The sequence below is a fragment of the Crinia signifera genome, chromosome 2, assembly GCF_055691185.1.
Source record: "Crinia signifera chromosome 2, ASM5569118v1, whole genome shotgun sequence".
NCBI classification, from domain to species: Eukaryota; Metazoa; Chordata; class Amphibia; order Anura; family Myobatrachidae; genus Crinia; species Crinia signifera.
Genome location: NC_139218.1, coordinates 341,192,698 through 341,212,114, shown reverse-complemented (window position 1 = coordinate 341,212,114; position 19,417 = coordinate 341,192,698).

Sequence of the window (19,417 nt, the reverse complement as noted above, 5' to 3'; positions counted from 1 at the left end):
GGAGAGGTGATAATCATGGGAGACTTTAATCTACCTGATGTAAACTGGTAGCTGCCTGTTGCAAGTTCCACCAGAAGTAGGGACATGCTGAATTCCTTTCAAGGAGCATCCCTCCAGCAATTGGTGAGGGAGCCCACTCGTAAGGACGCAATATTAAACTTAATACTTACAAATGGTGACAGAATATCTGACATAAATGTGGGTGAAAATCTGGGATCCAGTGACCATCAAGCAGTATGGTTTAAAATAAAGACAGAGACTGACTCATCGCACACAAAAACAAAGGTGTTAGATTTTAGGAAGGCTGATTTTGTAGATATGGGAAACTCTGTAAGGGATTCTTTGGCAGAGTGGAGGAACTTGGAAGGAGTGCAGGATAAGTGGGAAAAATTAAAAAGGGCAATTCTAAGAGTATTGTGTTCAGTTCTGGAGGCCATATCTCCAAAAGGATATAAATACATTAGAGACTGTACAAAGAAGGGCAACTAAAATGGTGCATGGCCTACATCACAAAACGTACCAGGAAAGACTAAAATATCTTAATATGTATACTTTAAAGCAGAGAAGGGAAAGGGGGGACATGATAGAAACTTTCACATATATCAAGGGTTTTAACAAGGTACAGGTGGGAGACATTCTTCACAGGAAGAGAAGCAGCAGAACACGAGGACATGCACTGAAACTAGAGGGAGGAAGATTCAGGGGAAATGTGAGGAAGAATTACTTCACAGAAAGAGTAGTAGATAAGTGGAATAGCCTCCCATCAGAGGTGGTAGACGCAAATACAGTAGTACAATTTAAACATGCTTGAGATAAGTATATTGATATGCTTACAAAAAAATAAGGATCAAATATGGTTTGAGGTAACATGTTTAAAAAAGGGGCAGACTAGATGGGCCAAGTGGTTCTTATCTGCCGTCAAATTCTATGTTTCTATGTTTGTAACTTGATGCTGCAGTGTGATATTAATGGCAGCTGGCAGTACTGTAAAAGTCTCCAGGATCAGCCCACGTGCCCACGGATTAATATTATTGGGGGTTTACCCCACTAAGCCATGCCCCTTTAGTGATGTCATTTGGGCTCCTATGCAGCCACACCCCTTTTACAAGAATCCATAATCCTCTTTTTTAGTGGTTTTCTTGGCTGCACCAGGCGGTGTCACAGTCCCTGGTGCCACTAATGCATGGGCCCATTCAGCTTTGAAGAGCAAAAGTGAACAAAACATATTTATTTTCTAACAAAGCATCCATGGCGGAACAGAGGGCCTAATTTATAGTTGGATTCAATGTTGATTTTGTTCGCAGTGGAGAGATTTTCTGCTACTGTTCATGTGCCGCAATGGTCTTGTTGTGACAGTGTGAATTTATTTGCAAAGTGATTGACAGGAGCCGTTTGTGAGCTGTAACAGAGGGGGGAATACTAAAATGCAGGCATGTAGTGACTATTTTGGGGGCATGTAACTGTCTGCACCTGCAATCCCATTAGCAGGCAAAATGGCTATGCATCCTCAGTTCTGTCGGCCAGTCTGCTCTGCCATTTGGTTATTCAGAAGGTCGATTATCTACAAATTTGTGCCCAATGGTTGCTTCTTCCTAAATGAGTGGCAGATCTACAGGAGGAGTCTCAATGCAAATCCCAGCAGCTGCGACATTTGCATATTTTTGCTCAGCCGCTGTGTACAAATTTGCAGCTGAAACGTAATTAACATTCATCTCCGAATCAGGCCCAGAGCCCGTTTGAAGTTTTGTATAGAGGTGGAGAGCCTGAGGGAGAGAAGTAGGGAATTCCAGAGGTGGGGAGCAGCACGAGAAACATCTTGGAGGTAGGAGTGGGAGGAAGTAATCAGTAGGCAGGAGAGGCAGAATGCATTAGAAGAGCAAAGAGCATTGCATGTTTCTAGACAATTTGTCTCCCAGTGCGAAGAAATAAAAATGCGCCCCCCATACATAATTTGTTAATCAAGAAATTGCACGCACAGGTGTGGCTTAATATAAGGGTCATGGCCTAGTTATAAGGGGTGTGGTCTAGCAGGAAAACAATTACCTTACACCTCACTTTTGCAACCTGCATGACCAGAATTGGTTACTGCAGGAAACTTAAGTTGGCGGGCTGAAGGTCACACAGTGACATATAATCCTAAAGGCCCACACAGTGACTCAGTACACCTCACAAATCAATCCCAAACAATGACAGGTTACTTAAATCTATATACACTGTTTATCCGTAATACCAATTACACATTATGCCACACACCGTGATGCCCATTACACATTACGCTGCACACCGTGATGCCCTTTACACTGCACACCGTGATGCCCATTACACTGCATACCGTGATGCCCATTACACCGCACACCGTGATGCCAATTACACACACCGTGATGCCCATTACACTTTATGCCCCGCACCGTGATGCCCATTCCACATTACACCCCACACCGTGATGCCCATTCCACATTTTGCCCCACACCATAAATATGCTCAACACTGTGATGCCTGTTACACATAATGCCCCATAATGTGGGGATTTCCTGCTTGCTGCCATGGGATGTTTACATGCTCATTGCCTAGGGGGGATTTCATTCCACAGGGGGTTTCTGGCGCACTGCACGCCTGCTGATCAAAAAAAAAAACAAGCTGGCAGATGTAAGTGGCTGCCAGGAGCTCCCCTCCGCCGGGAGCCGGAAGTGATCCAATTTGGGTCCAGGTTCCCACCACCGCTGAGCCTCTCTGCTGCCACTGTGTGCTCCGAGTCCTGTCCCCCCACCGCTGAACCTACATGCCACTAAAGCTGAGCCTTCCAGTCGGCTCAAATATGTGCTTCACTATTGCAGTGCGCTGGTAACGTCACATGTGCATCCCTGGGAATGCTGAAGCCTCTGTTCTATCAGAGGCTTCAGCAGCTATGTGCAGGGAATTTGATTGCGATCTACCCGCGGGACTTCCGCGATCGATCGTTCTAGAAGGTTCTAAATAAATAAGAAGTAGGACATGATAGGTTGCTATGGGCAACATCCCATCTTCAATAGAACTGAACAATTGACCCACTTGCACAGTCAATTTTTTATGTTTGTGATGCCGATCCCTGAGTGGCGCACATCGACATCGCAAGCTTTATACACACAGTCGGATGGACATCACATTGCAATGTGTCTTAACCATTAATGTTTTTGGTAGTGTTTTTACCATTCGATGGTGGCATTGATGTTTGCCGCCATGGAATGTTAAATATTTGATGATGTTGTGATTAGGGTTACCACCTCATCCCTTTAATTCCGGACACATATTAATTATACAGGTTCTGTGGCTGGCTGACTTCAAGACTCCATTTCAACTGTTTTTTTTTTTTTTAAACAGTCATCAAAATTCCATTTCAACATCAGCCACAGAACTTGTGTAAATAATATGTGTCCGGAATTAAAGGGATGAGGTAGTAACCCTAGTTGTGATGGTTATACTGAGTCCCGCCCTTCAGTCCCATCCGAAGGTGACCATCCACAGAGGTTTTGCGCAGAGCAAAATGTTGTTGTTTTTTTGCAAATCAAATAATTTTTTATTTTTTTTTATTCTTTTGATGCGATGGTCCGTTACCATTGAATCGAAAGATTCGATGACGGAAGCCCAGCCATCATTTGATGGTGGGCTTCCGATGTCCATCCCTAACACCCAGTGCGATATGTGCTAAGTTTTCTCCAGATTTTGACTATATAGTCAAGATCGATAGCTCATATCTCACTGAGTATATGCACCTAAATGATATTGTTACATAGGTAATGCCAGACGGAGCAGGGACAATACAGGTATTTATCTAGTTCATATGATGATTATGGTTGTGTTTATTGCTTACAATCCTGTATCCTGGGACCTGTAGTTGTTATTTTATTACATAACTAAAAGATAAAGATTATATACAATGCCATTTAGACAGGGTGGCTGAAGATATAAAGAAATGCTGAAGTGCAGTCCTGCTGTGATTTACACGCAGTCATTTCTGGAATTTTATCAAACCAAGAAAGACCATTTTCCAAATCTATAAATGTATGTACACACGTGTTTATATATGTGAGTTCTTAGAGATAGCTATAATAAATCATCAAGCTAGTCTAATCGCTCCTATGAATAACAGCCTGACACAGCCATGCGTCCGGCAGCACTGGTCTTGTTGACATGGCAACCAGCTACTGTCTAGAGTGGAAAAAAAAATCTTGCATGAGATTACAGGCTGTGGCCTAACCAATCCATAGCTGCCTACCCTCCTGAACTCTACAGGAGATTCCCTGAAATAGCAGCAATCTCCCTCCCTCCCTCATTAGTCTAGCAATCTTCCTCATTTCACCGTGACCTAGCCCACATTACACTGTTACCTTTTTGGGGGGAAAAAGGAATGAGAGATAGATACATTTACATGTATCTATCATCAGCACCATTTCCCAGCATTTCAGCAAGTATAGTAAAGGCCCCCATACACTACGCGATTTGGCCCCGATTTCACCTGGTTCTGGAGGATTGGGCCGAGAAATCGGGTGAAACTGGGCAAATTGCGTAGTGTATGACATCCGATCTGATCCGATGCACAGTCCCGTGTACATCGGATCAGATCCTGATGTCCGACGGTCTGCACATAAGATTAATCATGTGCAGCCATCCGGGGGAGTGACAGGAGCAGGCTGGGGGCGGGGTCCGGTCCTGGGTACCTGTAGGTGCAGGCTGTAATCTGTATTGTGCACTGGGAGAGCCTCAGCCTCTTCAGATGTAGCGGCGCTGCGGCAGGCAGGGTCAGGAGCGGGGACCGCAGATGCAGAGAGACCGGGTGCGCGGCGCGAGAATAGAAAGAAATCCCATTCAAAGGACTGGGCGGCCGCTGATTGGCTGAGAACTCAGCCAATCAGCGGCCGCCCAGTCTTTTGAATAGGATGGTTTCTATTCTCCCGCCCAGTCCTTTAAATGGGATTTCTTTCTATTCTCGCGCCGCGCACCCGGTCTCTCTGCATCTGCGGTCCCCGCTCCTGACCCTGCCTGCCGCAGCGCCGCTACATCTGAAGTGGCTGAGGCTCTCCCAGTGCACAATACAGATTACAGCCTGCACCTACAGGTACCCAGGACCGGACCCCGCCCCCAGCCTGCTCCTGTCACTCCCCCGGCCGTTCCCCACTCCCATCCTGCCGCTCCCCCCCCCCCCCCCCCCCCCCCCCGCCTGCAGCTCCCCGGATTTTTCATGTGATAAATCGCAACCGATTTATCACATGTAAAATATGGCACATCAAGTGCCAAATGTTATCAAGCTCCCCCGGGGAGCTGCCGGGGAAGCTCAGGGTAAAGCGGGGCTGACTTGTCCTTAGGACAAGTCGCCCTAGTGTATGGGGGCCTTAACTCTTACTAACTGCTTTGGGGCTCATCTACATTTGGATATAAGTAAGTTTAGAAGAGGACACACAGATGTAGCAGTACACACCCACTGCTCCGGGCACCATGGAGCAATGATCTTGCTAAGTGATAACAAGTGTGGGTCCCACAGACCCCTCACCTTATAAAGTTGGGGTCCTACTCCACAGTTTTTTGGGTCCCCACACATATTATTCTTTTAAGCTTATTTTTTGTGAAAAAAAGAGGGAATTATAGAAAGAGAGAGGTGTGAGAGTGACGTAGAGACAGCTACAGAAAGAGGGTAGCCAATGGGGTTTAATAGGCGGTATTATTTGAATATTACCTGCCTCCCCTCAGGGAGACATGGTAGAGATGGCTATGATGCTTCCTGGGTGCGGCTTCTGTGCAGGGAAGGAATAATGGGTCAGCCCGCCTCTGGATATTTGCGGCCATGCACGTCATAGATGTGCTGGCTGTACGGGCTGGTATTCCACTCCATCTTTTCTGATAGCAGTCGTGCTCATGAGTGAGTGTGGAGATGCCGCTGTCGTACTGTCAAGATTAGTTGGTGGGTTCGGGAGTCCTCTCACTTTTACGCGTTTCGCTCCTGTTCCAGGAGCTTTTTCAAAGCTCATGATGTCATGGGACTGGCATCATTTGACATCAGCTGCCCACCCCAAGGATGCATGGGCACGCTTGCTTTTGCAGTGGTATGCCCAGTGTTTCCATGGGTGCACCCACCATATATTTGGGGGCATGCCCATCAAATGCTGGGCAGTCCTCTGCATCTGCCTCATGCTCACCCCATTCCTGCCCACCCTGTTTCAAATGCCCCGGTGAGTGTGAGAGCAGCGGTAACAGGAGGGACTCCCAACTGGCCCCCTACAGGGGGACAGTGCCAGCCCCATGGGAGACAGTCCCCAAAAAAACATGAATGTACCATGAAAATTGGGAAAGTCGGGAGGTATGCCTCTATCCAGGGCCAGGTTATTAATGGGGAAGATGGAGCTGCAGTTCCAGGCCTACACACAAAGATAGGCCCACCATCATGGCAGCATAATGATCACCACACAGCCACATGCTTGGCCATAAATCATAGTATTACAATGGCATTTCTATATTTTTGCTCCCGGGGACCACAAACCACAAGATCCACCACTGCTCCCATGTTAGTAACTTTCAACCAATCACAAAACAGAAGTCCAAATGGTCAGACATCGTCTGAGTTCCAAACCATCACGTACGTATTTAAGCACATGTTGGGGGTAATTCTGGTTGGTTTGCAAAAGCAAACTCCTTTAATGGACAAAACCACGTGCACTGCAGGTGGGGCAGATGTAACATGCGCAGAGACAGTTTGAGTATTCTTAAGTGTTAGATCATGAGATGAAACGCTGCCTATTTTTGAAAGATTAGTAGCATACCGTGTGATATAACTTGTGGCTGCATTTATTTAATTTCTTGCTGCTCGTCTTTTTGGTTTATTTAACACTGAACTGGATAATATTGTATTCTAAAACGCCCCCAGAATATTTTTTTTAATCCAGTGATGTAAATTACAGTCATTTAAATCAGATTCAGTAAAATGTTATTAACTAATCTGCAGCTTTTTTTCATAAAATTATTCAGAATAGGAGTTAAAATATCAACAATTTAGGGGGCATTTCTGGAAAATAAGCTTAATACAGTTAAAATCTAAGTGCTATCTTTGGGGGCAGCGATAGTTGGGGAGGCGTGGCATCTAGAGTGCACCCAGCAGGCACAGGGGGATACGGTCACTAGGTCTACAACAACTAGGTCAGCAAGAATTAGGTCAGCACCATTAGGTCAACATGCATGAAGGTCAACATGTGTGCACGGGACTACGGCCAGGTCCGCCCGGCAGCCGGGTGGTTCGTGCATGCGCAAAAGTAACTTTAACTAGATTGATCTATAGTTAAAGTGTGGCGCACACGGCCACACGCAAGGCCGGCCATATATCAAGCTTTGCTGCTGCTGCCCAGCCAGTGCTGCATCGCTGGTTGAAGAAGACACAAACTGCAGTGAGACCCAGACCAGTGGTAGGGCAGGAGATGGACTGAGGGACTGTCTGACTGGCAGGGGGGAAAAAAATCATCGCCGTCGGATGCCGTCCATCAATGGCATAAAACTATTCAACCCTTGTCTATTGATGTCCCAAAACATCGAGCACTAGGTCCCAAACCATCAATATTTTGTGAACATCGATAGTCGATGGCCATCCCTACTAAATGTTGTTGCAGCTGCCGAGGACAGCTGATGTCTGTGCTGCTGATGTCCTCCAACAGGAGCCGTGTACATGAAGCAAAAGGCAACACGGACCCCAGTGGGAGACAGCTGCCATCTGGGCTGGGATGGTGAGCACTGTGGCCATTGTTTGATAGTGGCTGCATGTGTGACAGTCGCTGCCTCTGTCAGTGGCTGTGCGCGGCATTTGTGTAACCATGGGTGCATTTGTGACATTGGGGGTTATTCTGGTCCGCTCGTTTGGACCCCTTAGCAAGTCCAATGATTCTGAGAATCCTGGAATTGAGCATTTTTCATTTGTAAAAATGGCCTTCATACCTAACATTTTAGCTATAAAATGTAGTCTTGCTTTTGTATGTTATTTGCTGTAACCGATTAAAAATAAATGTTTATTCATCAATCATCTAGTGATTAGATGTTTATTATTTTCCATGCATTTAATAAAACTATAATGAAAACAAGTAGAAAATAATCAGATTGCTAAATCAGAAAGCATCTATTATAATTTCTATCTACAAGTATTCATGTATAATGTATGGATTTGGCAATTTACTTGTTTATCTGGAAATCCAGATACAAATACAATGCAATGTATCGCTTCCAGTTAAATCTCTATTTACGCACATATCATTATGCGGTTTCTACTATGTACAGCTCTCAGGGATTCCACCACACTCTTATTGATATATATTTTAGTGTCCTTGTCTAATACACCACAATGTACATTAGCTCTTTGTTCTTATAGGTATAAATCCATATTGGTTATAACAAATTAATGTGTCTGTAGTTACTTTCATACAATGACAGTGTATGACACCTATAAAGTTTACTGTCAGTAACTCAATAATCAATTATCTTATTGATACAAATAGGTGGAAAATCATAAATAACTTGCTTTCCAATGTTTTAAGGCCTAATTCTGGTTGGATCGCTAATGCGATCCAACTTGCCATTTCCCGGTGGTCAGAACCCTACGTACACAAACACTTTACCTGCGCTACGCCACCACTAATTTTACCTGCGCTATGCCACCAATGACTTTACCTGCGCTATGCCACCACTAACTATACCTGCGCTATAGCAAAAAATGTGGGTGCCAGTGTAACTGAAGTTCTGCACTAATTCAGCTGTATGGAGGTTTTGAAATTCATTAGGGTTTTCACCAGGAAACGGTGCAAAAAAACAAGAAGTACAAACAAGAATAACAAAAAAAATCATAAGCACTAATTATCTAAAATGCTTGTTAAGTGACACATACAAATCAATGAGCATCAAAAAATTTATATCCAGTTGGAGTGTGCAACATCTTTCTATGAAGAATAAACATCAACAATAGGACCCCGGGATTGATCCTTTCCTTTTTTGGATACATATGAGGAAAGTATCCCACTTAAAATATTTGATGCGTATTGATATGTATGTGTCACTTAACAAGCACTTTAGATCATTAGTGTTTATGATTGTTTTTCTATACCTGCACTAAGCCACCACTAATTTTACCTGCGCTATGCCACCACTAACTTTAACTGCGCTAATCCACCACCTACTTTACCTGCGCTGTGCCACCACAATTCTTCTTCAATATTCTACACAGCAGAGATTGTCTCCGGTCTCCAGCACCTTCACCTGAAGAGCTGTACATTGGGTTGAAGGCAGGCAGGCCCCCGCAGAGGCCTGCACCTGCACTCCGGAAATCCTGCATTGTCTTCGCCGGGTGCCTTAGCCGGGTGATGTGGCCGGGGATCCCGCTGGGCCCAGTGAATCATCAGGGGATCCTACAAGCCGATGGTGATTGGGTCATGCCGGGGTTGTGGCTGATGCCGCCTCCTGTCCCAACTGGGAAGTCATCACATCCTATGCTAGGGGACACTCAGCTGTCCTCCTCGGAGCTCCCATCCTCATCCCCTGACCACCTCCTCTGTCCACTTCCTTCGCCACCATCTCTGCCGCGCTTCTCCTTCTCCTCTGGGGACGGAGGATGGGAGGTCGGAGCTCCACGTGTATGAGACCATCCCCGGCCCCCACCATCACTGGGATAGAAGAGGGGGGGCGGTGAGCAATATCACAAGACCCATTCTGCATATGCGCAGAATAAGTCTTACACCTGCCCTGACTCACAAATATCGGATTTGTATGTAAATAATCAGGTTTGCATACAAATCTGAATCAGTCACAAAGAAAAGCCCCATACACACTGTGCAATAAAGGCAGACGATAAGCACAAAAACAATATTGTTGATGATAATACTGTGTATGTCATTCAGTGTGTACAATATAGATAACGATGCACACTCTCATGGGTCATCGACTCACTTTCTCATCTCTACATGCAGTCAGATTCTGCCTACAGTATGTCGTTTATGACTAGGTGCCCAACGTTCAGTGGGTGAGAACGATAAAGTAAAATTTTTCATGAAATTATATCATGTACGCCATAGAGACCGAAGAAGAAAATAACAGATTATAACTAGAGATGAGCGGGTCCGGATCTCCGGGATCCGACAGATCCGAATATCACGATCCGAGTCTGGATCCGAGCCGGCTCGGGAGTTCCCGCCTAAATTCCGGACCAAAAACGAGGCAAAACGTCATCATCGCGCTGTCGGATTCTCGCGGGATCTGGATTCTATATAAGACGCACGCGCGCCCCGCCATCTTTACTCCAGCATAGGAGAGGTGGTTGTGCTCTGTGCTGTGCTATAATAATAATAATATATTATTTTGCTGCTGCTCACTCGATTAGGGTCTGCAGGGGCTGCTGTACACAAGTCTAGTGTACAGGGGCTGCAGTGGCCAGTGTACAAGGGGCTGTACAGGGGCTGTGTTCAGTGTGACAGGGCTTGTGTCCAGTGTGACAGGGCCTATGTACAGTGTGACAGGGTATGTGTCCAGCGTACAGGGTTTGTGTCCAGTGTACAGGGGTTGTGTCCAGTGTACAGGGGCTGTGTCCAGGGGCTGTGTCCAGTGTACAGGGGTTGTGTCCAGTGTACAGGAGCTGTGTCCAGTGTCCAGGGGCTGTGTCCAGGGGCAGTGTCCAGTGTACAGGGGCTGTGTACAGGGGTTGTGTCCAGTGTGACAGGGGCTGTGTCCAGTGTGACAGGGGCTGTGTCCAGTGTACAGGGGCTGTGTCCAGTGTACAGGGGCTGTGTACAGGGGTTGTGTCCAGTGTACAGGGGCTGTGTCCAGTGTACAGGGGCTGTGTCCAGTGTACAGGGGCTGTGTCCAGTGTAAAGGGGTTGTGTCCAGTGTACAGGAGCTGTGTCCAGTGTCCAGGGGCTGTGTCCAGGGGCAGTGTCCAGTGTACAGGGGCTGTGTACAGGGGTTGTGTCCAGTGTGACAGGACCTGTGTCCAGTGTGACAGGGGCTGTGTCCAGTGTACAGGGGCTGTGTCCAGTGTACAGGGGTTGTGTCCAGTGTACAGGGGCTGTGTCCAGTGTACAGGGGCTGTGTACAGGGGTTGTGTCCAGTGTACAGGGGTTGTGTCCAGTGTACAGGAGCTGTGTCCAGGGGCTTTTTCCAGGGGCAGTGTCCAGTGTGACGGCTGTGTCCAGTGTACAGGAGCTGTGTCCAGGGGGGGTGTCCAGAGGCTGTGTCCATTGTCCAGAGCCTGTGTCCAGGGGCTGTGTCCAGGGTGACGGGCTGTGTCCATTGTCCAGGGGCTGTGTCCAGGGTGACGGGCTGTGTCCAGTGTCCAGGGGCAGTGTGCAGTGTGACGGCTGTTTCCAGTGTACAGGAGCTGTGTCCAGGGGGGGTGTCCAAAGGCTGTGTCCATTGTCCAGAAGCTGTGTCCAGGGGCTGTGTCCAGGGTGACAGGCTGTGTCCATTGTCCAGGGGCTGTGTCCAGGGTGACGGGCTGTGTCCAGTGTCCAGGGGCAGTGTCCAGTGTGACGGCTGTGTCCAGTCTACAGGAGCTGTGTCCAGAAGCTGTGTCCATTGTCCAGGGGCTGTGTCCAGGGTGACGCGCTGCGTCCAGTGTCCAGGGGCAGTGTCCAGGGGCTGTGTCCAGGGGCAGTGTCCAGTATCCAAGGGGCTGTGTCCAGTGTGACAGGCTGTGTCCAGTGTAAAGTAAGAAAAATAAATAAATGTAATAAATAAAATAAAAACACATTTTTGGAGAATGATGGAGGAGGAAATAGTGGGAGATCAGCAACCTGATAGAAGTGCTGAAGTTGCTACCACCAGTCATGACAAGGGCGATATCTCTTTGTATTTTTTGCTCTTTGGAGCATTTCTCTTAGTCGCTTAGTCATCCAGCTACCTTGGTATACCTTTTTGGCCCAACTACAGTAAATGAAAACAATTTTGTAAGCTGTAAAGTGATCAAAATTGACTAGAAATTTGTGGAAACTAATGTTATTGAGGTTAATAATACTTTAGGGGCAAAAACAGGCCCAAATTCTGTTATTTTAGCCGTTTTTAGCATTTTTTCATAAAAATCCAGATCCAAAACCAAAACCCACAAGGGTTGTTTTGCCAAAACCAATCCAGATCCAAAACACGAAGGGAGATCCAGATCCAAAACCAAAATCCGAAAAAGTGGCCGCCGCACATCTCTAATTATAACTCGACAGTTCTGTTTCTTCTAAATGCTCCATGGCAGCATATGTATTCCCCTCCCATGACTGTGTTTTTCCACAGAGATGGTGATGAAGAGCCCCTCAAAAGACCCAAGGACAAAGCTGGATCCAAGAAGGGGCGACAAGCGAGGTCATCCTGGGGCCCCCAAACATTAGGGGCCCCACACACTTCCGCTGAAATGAGCACACACCGCTGGTACTGAAATCCTTTCACCACTTGGACATATCTGTTGGGTTACCATAATATACTCAAAGACCCCTTGCTTCTAATTAACCCCCCAATAATGTATATTTCATTGCACACTTTCAGATGTTGTCCAGTAGCTATCAGACTACAGCAATGTTTCTCTATTATTCAAGTGATATGAACCAGGCAATTGGAAAATTAGATCTTTCCTTGTATACAGTAGAAAGAAATAGACAAATGTGTGTCATGGTATATATGTTGTGATGAAACAGATTTCTGTTTCCTATACTTTGTGTAAGGAGACATGCCTTTGTATCATTATGGATAGCCCCAGTAGTCACGATTGCTTGGGAAGGAGGCTGCTATGCCTTTTAAGGAGCCAGTCATGATCAGAGACATTCCTGCATTAAGGAACATCTCATTCACACATTCTCACACAATAATGGTGCTGCATTTATACTTTATCTTCAGTTATTAGTGTACCGGAACCAATATTTATGAGACTGTAACTATATCACTTTACTAGGAACTATGGATGGGACATTCTGTGATGCCCCTATCTCCTAGTGATGTCATTAATTCCTAGTAAATTGAAATGTATAGTCAAAATTTCAACACTGTAAATGTCGACATCACAATGTTGACAGTTATGTTGACACTGCTAAAAATGCAGCACTGAACACGTCGACAGACACAGAATGATGCCATTTTCCCAATGCTGATATTCTGCACAAAGCAGTGGAACTAGGGTTAGACAGCGGGAGGGAAGGTAAGAGTTAGGCACTAGCAGAGCCGTCTTAACGCATGGGCTTGAAAGGGCAGTAGCCCAAGGGCCACATAATACTAGGTGCTCAAGCCTTCCACCCTGGGACATTGGAAAGGGAGCTGCCGAGGTGACCACTTCACCAAGCAGGGAATGTGCCCATTCATTCTGTAGATCAGGGGTCCTCAAACTATTTTGCTCTGGGACTACAGAAGGTCATCACATGTGTAGTCAGCAGACAGCACATACATGGCAGCAATGTGGAGGCACAAAATGATGGGAGGAGTCTAACATAACAGACAATTCAACAGATTTAGCAGACTCCTGGAATCACTGACTTAGATTAGAAAAGTCATCAGCCTGATGGTCAGCAACATGGAGTCGCGACCCCATGCTGAGAAGGTCGTGACGCACTTTGGGGTCAGGGCCCACAGTTTGAGCACCACTCCCGTGACAGCACAAATCGAAACCCAGATAGGCAGGGCAGCAATGACTACATAGTGCAAATCGAATGCAGATTGTATCAATTGTATGTAAATATACATCAGCCCCACCTGCATTGCACATGGCTTTCCCTGTTTTAAAAATTGCCCCTTGGTCTTTATAGTTCTTGCTGTGTGCACTAGGGCACAGTCATGTTGAAACATACATACATACATACATACATACCATACATACATACATATACACATACACACATACCATACATACATACATACACATACACACATACCATACATATACTGTACAGGCACCAGCACAAATAAAATGATCAATTACTTTTGTAAATTGATTAATGCTACTCCTGTTATTGGAACCTTGTAATCCTGTTGATGTCCTCTTGGCTCAGATAAGCTCTATTTGTACTTATATATTATGTGCAATAGTTTAATGCAATATCCCACACTATATATATTAAACTCACCATCGGCAACCTTTTTGCCGCACACTTTAACAAAACTTATTTAACTTATAACTAAATTGAACACTAAAAATAACGAGACAGACACAAGTGCTGGCGTTTCAAATATATTGTCAAATTTATTAATTGACATTTAAATATCTCTGACTATTAAGTGGTAGGCGGCCCTAAAGAACGGTCATAGAAAGGAGGAGGTAAAGATCACACACACCATTCAAACATCGCTGGTGTTCAACTCTCCCAAATGTGATGTTGTCAGACTACGTGCAGGTGTGTGACCGTTACCTGATGTTCCTGTTCTCCTCTCGGTACTGCTTGATTGCTACCTGACTGCTTCACTTGCCTGCAATTCAGAGGGCGGAGGGACAAAGGCACCATGGGAAGACAATACCCAACACAACCACACAGAATGGTCACCACACGTGAGGACGGTGATCACAAAGGATTTATTTTTGAAGCGAAAAGGACTGTGAATCACCGCTATGAAAATGACGAAACAATGCAATAACAATGATAACAATTGGCAGTTTATGAAAAAGACAATTCTCCCTTATGATATTGTGCGCGATGGGGTCACTGTGGCACCATAGGCCGCACTTCGCACAATACACTGCAGTAAATGCAATACACTGTTCAACAATAAATTCAATTAGAGATGAAAGAATAAAGATATTCTATAAAGAAGATATCGTGCGCGATGGGGCCACCTGTAACACCTGCAGGCCGCAATTCGCACGGTATACTGTCGTGTAACCAATTCAAATCATCAAACAAGACATGCAATAGCTTTCACATGAATGAACATAGTATGCAGTACTTATACCTTGCATAAATATCCATAAGTGTCCAGGCTAAAAAGAGCGAGTCCCTGAACTGCGCAGTTACAGTATTTCCAGAAATAAGGTACCTGTTTGGCCTAGGTGCACCGTGTCTTTTAAACAGCTAGTAATGGGATTTTTAATCCAAGGCAAAAGAGGTGTCTGTAATTTTGGCACAATGCCAACATTAAAAAGGGACTTTGCTGAAGAAAAGGCCTGGGTCCGGGTTCTGGCTAGTCAAAGGCACTTGGTTGAATAAATGGGTTATCCGGTTCCAAGTAAGGAAGGGTGAGGGTAAAGGCAGTCCCTGTATGCTGGGCCGTGCCTCAGGCTAAAATGGCACTGTGCTGGGTTAACTTGTGGCAGAAAAAGAGGACAGGCCACAAGGCCATTGGGGAAGGTGAGATGGGTAACTGGTATGTGGAGTGTTGTCAGGGTACCTGCACATCTGTTGCTGACTCCTGTCAGGGCTTTCTGGGGACACACAGGATCTGTGGGTGTCCTGCTGTGCGGGGACGCCTCTACACGAGTGTGGGCTGCAGGCTCTCTCTCCCTCTCTCCCAACCATCAATCACCACTGGGAAGCTGCTGCAGAGGTCTCTCTGGCTGCTCTGTCCTGCCTCTGCTCCACTATTCACCACTCTCCTCAGCGCGCCCAGCGTAACGCGCTGCTTACTCCTTACTCTCAGGCACACTTCTGACTGACTGCCTTCCTGGTTCCTCTGACTGCACACAGCCCACTTGTTACACTCCAATCTGCCCAGCAACAGGCAGGTCTCTAACTTCCTGCTTCTCCCAGCACCTTGCTAGGTCCTAAAGTCCCTCCTGTCCTCCTTGCTGCTGCAGGTTGGTTGCCTAGCAACCCCCTAAAATCCTGTGCATTTTTAGGCAGCCCTGGCCACCAACGATTCTGTGGCACAAAAGGTGGTACCCCAATTCTGGGATGCCACATGCCTCCCCGCTGGAAGAATGCCAGTCCGCGGGCATTATGTCGGAGACAACTAAAGTCCTGGTACAGTCTCTTGTTAAAGAACAAAGCATTAACAATTAACGTCACCTATAAACTGTAAACATTTTCAAATTTCTGCATTACATCAATACATTTTTTACAATTACATTCAGGGCGGGTTACCTAAGCCTGGTAAAAGCCTGTCAACTATGGGGCCTGGGTTGTGCAGAGGCATGTCCCCCCCGGGTTCCCTGCTCCTCCGCCTCAGGCAAGTCTTCTCTCCCATTCTTCAGCAGTATTCTTCGACTGCACCTTAAATCACTGCATGCGGTCGGCATTGAGCACGTGCTTCCTCTCTCTGCCTTTTCTTGGACCTGTTGATGGCCTGTTGCATCAAGAATAGGAATTTTTCACTCGAAATCGTTGTGTACTCATACTCACTTCCAGGCCTCTCTTCCTTAGACTGGGCTTCGGCCTTCTCGACTTCCTTTCGGTTCTCTGTAGGGACATTGGGTTTAGACGGTGGCATAATGGGTTCTGAGCCCTTCGGTTCCATGCGGTCCATCCTTTTTTCCGCTGCCACGTGATGCACGGTTTCACTGCCCTTTCCTCGGTCTGTCGCTTCAACATCTGTCAGTCGAGGGTTGGCTTTTCCGTTATCTGCATCTTCCATTCCCTGTGTAGCAGCACGCTTCTGCTCTGGAGAAAATTGTGGCCTAACCACACCTTCCATGCACTGCTGCTCTGCTTCACTCTGAGTCATCACAACTGGTCTCTGGCTCGTTTCCAGCCATTCCCTCTTCCTGGGAACTTTAGGTTCTGGTGGTCTGGGCATCTGCTCAGGTCGCGGAGAATTCGTGTTAGGCCTGTCAGTCTCGCCAAGACCTTCCTGTAGTCTTCTTTCCCTTTGGTTCTGCTGACCATATGGCCGGTGGCTGTGTGGGTTATCACAGTGATGCGTGAAGCATCTGCGTTCACTCTGGCCTGTGTCTCTGTTGCCTCTTACCGCAGCACCACCGGGGCCTGTCACGTTAATGGCCTTGACGCCTCTCCTTCCACTTGCCATTTCAAATTCGACCCACTCTCCATTTGCTAGGGTCCGGAAGCATTCATTCCGATGGGTCTTCTGGATGCCTGTATAGTGGACATATACGGTTCTCCCATTATCTGTCCTTCGGATAATACCATAGCCACGTGCTACGTCAAACCACATCACTTGGCCTGTTAACTTTCTTGTTCTGATTCGCCAATCCACAGCGTCGGATGGCACATTCACTTGGACTTGGTTCTGCACTATTGTTTTTGGGGCTTCTCTTGAGAGTCTGTCTCTTGTCTCGGGATCCTCTTGTCTGGAGGTGGCGTTTGGGCAGTACCTCTCAATGTGCCCACGCTGGTGGCACCTTCTGTAAATCGGTTGGCCTTGTAGATCATACTTGTCGGTGGGTCGTCGGTTCGATTCTCGGGTCACCTCCCGCCACGGACGGTTCCTTGTGTCACGGTCTTGACGCCATTTTCTGCGTCGGTTTCTGCCTTGATTTTTGTCTAGGTCTTCCAACTTTTGCGCCATGCGCGTCATATTACACGTTAATTCAGACATCTGGCGGGTTAGCACTTCCAGTGGGCCCGGTTCCATGGGGGCTTGTGTCTGTTGGGTGACTGCTCTGCTCAGGCATAGGGTGTCTGCAATTTGCCCTTTTGAGGCCTGGTGGCAGGCTTCCCCTTCCGCTGAGTCCTCCTCTTCATCCCGACCACTCTGGTTCAGGCCCAGGATTTGTAGGACAGTTTCCTTAAATTTGGCGAAGGTGCTGTCAGGTTGTTGTCGTCTCCACATGCGCAATTGGGACTTGACTGCCTCCTCCTGCGCTCCTTCGATGAACAGGTTGGTTAGTGTTTCATCCACTTGTTCCTTTGGTTTCTTTTCTCTCAACTGTATGGCCTTCATGGCTTCCTGTAAGCTTAGTGCATACTCCCGCAGTGGTTCATTCGGTCGCTGTTTTCTCGAGTACAGGCGGCTCTTCAAATCTGCTATTGTCTTTGATTCAAAGATCTCTTGCAGCTTTTCAAAAATTTGCTCCACCGTTTCCTTTTCGTCGGCCTCCCACGTTCTTACTTCACGTAGTGCTGGGCCTCTCAGTTGCCCCACCAGTATTTCAATCGCTTGTTCGTTGCTGAGCCGGTACAGCTGTGTCATGGAGAGTATCCGGTTTTTGAATTCTTTCAGCGTTTGCGTCCCCGGGGTGTTGTTTCCCGAATAAGTCGGTACCCAGGGCGCGCCATAATAGTATGGCATGGTGATTGGTGCCGCCGTCATTGACACTGGATTTCCTTCTCCAGGTGATGCAGGAAGTCGTCTCCTCCTTCTGGTCAATGTGGGAGCTTCTGCTTGGTCTGAGTCTGACATCGCTGAATCCTGTTCGCGGACGCCAAGTGTGATGTTGTCAGACTACAAGCAGGTGTGTGACCGTTACCTGATGTTCCTGTTCTCCTCTCGGTACTGCTTGATTGCTACCTGACTGCTTCACTTGCCTGCAATTCAGAGGGCGGAGGGACAAAGGCACCATGGGAAGACAATACCCAACACAACCACACAGAATGGTCACCACACGTGAGGACGGTGATCAAAAAGGATTTATTTTTGAAGCGAAAAGGACTGTGAATCACCGCTATGAAAATGACGAAACAATGCAATAACAATGATAACAATTGGCAGTTTATGAAAAAGACAATTCTCCCTTATGATATTGTGCGCGATGGGGTCACTGTGGCACCATAGGCCGCACTTCGCACAATACACTGCAGTAAATGCAATACACTGTTCAACAATAAATTCAATTAGAGATGAAAGAATAAAGATATTCTATAAAGAAGATATCGTGCGCGATGGGGCCACCTGTAACACCTGCAGGCCGCAATTAGCACGGTATACTGTCGTGTAACCAATTCAAATCATCAAACAAGACATGCAATAGCTTTCACATGAATGAACATAGTATGCAGTACTTATACCTTGCATAAATATCCATAAGTGTCCAGGCTAAAAAGAGCGAGTCCCTGAACTGCGCAGTTACAGTATTTCCAGAAATAAGGTACCTGTTTGGCCTAGGTGCACCGTGTCTTTTAAACAGCTAGTAATGGGATTTGTAATCCAAGGCAAAAGAGGTGTCTGTAATTTTGGCACAATGCCAACATTAAAAAGGGACTTTGCTGAAGAAAAGGCCTGGGTCCGGGTTCTGGCTAGTCAAAGGCACTTGGTTGAATAAATGGGTTATCCGGTTCCAAGTAAGGAAGGGTGAGGGTAAAGGCAGTCCCTGTATGCTGGGCCGTGCCTCAGGCTAAAATGGCACTGTGCTGGGTTAACTTGTGGCAGAAAAAGAGGACAGGCCACAAGGCCATTGGGGAAGGTGAGATGGGTAACTGGTATGTGGAGTGTTGTCAGGGTACCTGCACATCTGTTGCTGACTCCTGTCAGGGCTTTCTGGGGACACACAGGATCTGTGGGTGTCCTGCTGTGCGGGGACGCCTCTACACGAGTGTGGGCTGCAGGCTCTCTCTCCCTCTCTCCCAACCATCAA